Source organism: Macrotis lagotis, chromosome 3, assembly GCF_037893015.1.
Source record: "Macrotis lagotis isolate mMagLag1 chromosome 3, bilby.v1.9.chrom.fasta, whole genome shotgun sequence".
Lineage (NCBI taxonomy): Eukaryota > Metazoa > Chordata > Mammalia > Peramelemorphia > Peramelidae > Macrotis > Macrotis lagotis.
Window position 1 is genome coordinate 65049953 of NC_133660.1, and position 4220 is coordinate 65054172.

General features: G+C 38.9%; 1 pseudogene; it reads left to right on the forward strand.

Moving 5' to 3' along the window:
• Positions 1 to 2802: 2802 nt before the first annotated feature.
• Positions 2803 to 4013, forward strand: LOC141516113 (actin, cytoplasmic 1 pseudogene; annotated as a pseudogene).
• The last annotated feature ends 207 nt before the right edge of the window (positions 4014 to 4220 follow it).

The window sequence follows — 4220 nt, forward strand, 5'->3', positions numbered from 1 at the left end:
GATGGGAGTAAGGTCAAGAGAAGTTTGGTCTGGAGAACAATGTTTGGATATTGGCAGCTGAGGTCTCAGAATCATGAGAATAGAGAAAGAATAAAACAGTGGAAATAGTTGTTGAGTAGGTATAATAGGGGATAGGAGAGAATTTTCAAGAGAAATATTGTTGGAGGAAGTGAACACAATAAATCAATAAAAAAATATTTTAACTTAAAGGTTAAAAGAGGACAGATTGTCACATTTATAAAAAAGGTCTTCACAGTCAAAAGAGCTTGAAATGCAACAGAGAATCAACTGTGCAGCAAAACTGAACATCCACTTCCAGGGGAAAAATGATGGACTTTCAATGAAATGGGTATTTCGAATGTTTCTGTTGAAATGACCAGAGCTGAACAGAAAGTTTTATCTTCAAGTACAGGACTCAGGTGAAGCATAGAGAAAGGATTAGAAGGGTAAATTATAAGGGATTTAATGATGATGAATTGTGTGTATTCCTGCATGAGAAGATGATACAGATAATCCTCATGGAGTCAATGGGTGAAAAGGAAATGCACTAGGAGAAAGGAAAGCAGAGGTAGAATAGATTAAGATATTTCATATAAAAGAGTCAAGAAATAGCTTTTGCAATGCTATGGAGGGGGGAAGGTGGGAGGGATTGAGGGAGCCTTCATTCTCATCAGAAATGGCTCAAAAAGGAAGCAACATATATATATATATATATATATATATATATATATATATATATATATATATAAATATATATTTATATATATACACACACACATGTATATGTATATGTATGTAATAGGGCATAGAAATCTAGAAGCAAAAGGAGAAAACTTAGATGGGGGAAAGGGAACAGGGAAAGGGAGGGAGGGAGGCAGGGGATAAGGGAGAGGATAGATCATGGGAGAAGATAGTCAGATATAATACATTTTCTTTTTACTTTTTGCAAAGTGGTGGGATTGGTTGGCCTGTCCTGGACCACTGGGATGGATGGGTGCTGGGTCTCTGGGGTGGGATGTAGGCTTGGGGCCTCTTGGCCCAAGGATAAATAATGGCATTGTTCAGATCTGCAAATATCACATGCAGACTTTTGCTTTATTCTTGATATTTTTCCTTGAATTGTCAGCAGCAAACATCATATCAACCATTTCTCTGTCCTTAGTGAAGCCACACTGTTATTTGATCATCTTCCACCTAAAGCATCAGTCTATTATGGATGATTCTACCACACTCCCAACTTTGTTATTATGATAAGACAATTTAGAGATTGACAATGAGACATTCTTTAACTCTTGTGGCATAACTTCTTTTTGACATATAACCTAGAAGATTTCAGTAAGCATTTGTGTGAACAGTGGAACCTTACTTTGAAAATCTAGCTGGAATAGATTTAGTACAGTGCTTTGTTACATGAAAGAAACTAAATGATCTTCAAAACTTTTTCTTCAGTTGGAACTTGAGCTAGGGAGGAATTGACCTCATTTTGAGTCAATGACTTCTTCATTGACTGATGACAGTCTGTTAAGAACTCTCTGAAAGCATTGAACCATTTCTCTAAGATCATGTCCTTATCATTAATCATTCATCAGAAATGAATAGATTTTCACCATTGGAACTCAAGACATCATTGATATCAACGTAAACTGAATTTCATCTGTCTTCTTCCTGAGCTAAAAATCCTGTATCTAAATGATTTTGAGACATATAATAAAAGAAAGAAGTGTATTACCCAACTGCCAGTTTCCCCATGCTCATCAAAAACTAGAACACCTTCTCCTTTATCTATAAATAAGCTATTACCCTCATGTCACTCTCTTAGTTTCCATTTTCCCTATAACCATCCTTTTGCTTTGATTGTGAGACTGGTTCCAAGAAATTTGGTATACTTCACATTAATACTGATACAGAACCTTTGTCTCCTTCAGTGACCTCTACTTCTTCACCTTCAATATTGGGATGAACTGAATTTGCCCAAGGTCCTCGAACTCCCAGTTATGGCTCTACGAATACTAACAATTTTTTATATATTAGTACCTAAAATAGCTTGTATTCATTGAGTCAATTTCCAAAATCCACAATAAACACCATGGAACAATAAAGCTTCTTCAGGGAATTTGAGTTAAGGCATCAACATGGCCTAAATACAAAAATTCGACATTAGAAAAGGTCCATAAGCTATATTAAACACATACACATATATTTTTGTGTGTTAATGTATTTGTGTGTGTGTGTGTGTGTGTGTGTGTGTGTGTGTGTATGTATACAGGTATATAGTTTTACATATAGAGAAAGACAGAGAAATACAGAAGCAGGGAGAGAAGGAAGAATAAATACAATATAGAAAAATAGTCAATAACTGATGATCTCAAATTTTATCCCATTCTCTTGCCTATTTTTCATTTAGTCAAATGATTTAATCACAATTGATTATTTGTTCATTAAGACTGCAAAATACCCCATCACCTAATTTCTCAAACTAGCTGCTATCCTCAACTCCTAACTCTTATTCACCATTATCCTCAAATATAAACATTTGTCAAATTTTATATAAATTAGATCTCTATAACATCTATCATAAGCTCATATTTTCCTGTCACACTGTCATCTAGGTCAGGACCATATAATCTCTTGTCTGGACTGACTGCTATTACTGCAGAAAAGTCAAAGAATTGATAAAAAAAAAAAAGAAATAGAAACTGTGAGCTCTTCCACCCGGCGTGCACTTGCCTCCCCTGCCTCCAGGTGCAGCACCACCCCCTCTCTCTCTCCTAAGGGTTTAGACTTGCCACCTCCGAGTTCGCCATGGATGATGATATTGCTGCTCTCATTGTTGACAATGGCTCTGGCATGTACAAAGCTGGCTTTGCAGGAGATGATGACCCTTAGGCCATCTTCCTTTCCATTGTTGGCCACCCAAGACATCAGGGTGTGATGGTGGGTATGGGCCAGAAAGACAGCTACGTGGGAGATGATGCTCAGATCAAGAGAGGTATTCTGACTCTGAAATACCCCCATTGAACATGGTATTGTCACCAACTGGGATGACATGGAGAAAATCTGGCATCATACTTTCTACAATGAGCTCTGAGTGGCCCCTGAAGAGTACCCTGTGCTGCTCACAGAAGCAACCCTGAACCCCAAAGCCAACAGAGAAAAGATGACTCAGGTTATGTTTGAGACCTTCAACACCCCACCTATGTACATTGCCATCCAGGCTGTGCTGTCCCTATATGCTTCTGGTTGTACCACTGGTATTGTGATGGGCTCTGGTGATGGTGTGACCCATACTGTGCCCATCTATGAAGGTTATGCCCTTCCTCATGCCAGCTTCTGTCTGGATCTGGCCGTGATCTGACAGACTACCTCATGAAGATTCTGACCGAGAGAGGGTACAGTTTCACTACCACAGCTGAGAGGGAAATCAAGCGTGACATCAAGGAGAAGCTGTGCTATGTCTCCCTAGACTTCGAGCAGGAGATGGCCACTGCTGCCTCCAGATCCTCTCTAGAAAAGAGCTATGAGCTCCCTGACAGGCAGGTTATCACTATTGGCAATGAGAGGTTCTGATGCCCAGAAGCTCTCTTCCAACCTTCTTTCTTAGGTATGGAATCCTGTGGAATTCATGAAACTACCTTCAACTCCATCATTAAGTGTGATGTTGACATCCGTAAGCATCTGTATGCCAATACTGTATTCTCTGGTGGTACCACCATGTACCCAGGCATTGCTGATGGGATGCAAAAGGATATTACAGCCCTAGCCCCCAGCACAATGAAAATCAAGATCATTGCCCCACGTGAGCACAAATACTCTGTCTGGATTGGAGGCTTCATCCTGGTGTCTCTTTCTACCTTCCAGCAGATGTGGATCAGCAAGCAGGAGTATGATGAATCTGGGCCTTCCATTGTCCACCACAAATGCTTCTAAATGGACTGTTTGTGTTTCTTTTTGGTTGTTTTGGTTATTTTTTGTCAAAAGGGTGTGATAATGGCCCAAAAAAAAGAGATGAGATTGGTATGGCTTTATTTGTTTTTTTTTTCTTTCTTTCTTTCTTTCTTTTTTTTCTTTTCTTTTCTTTTTTTTTTTGGCGCTTGACTCAGGATTTAAAAACTGGAACGGTGAAGGTGATGAATAGTCTAAGTATGTTGGAGGCAAACATCCCCAAAGTTCTACAGTATGTCTTCAGGACACTGACTGTACATTTTTTTTTAAGTCATTCC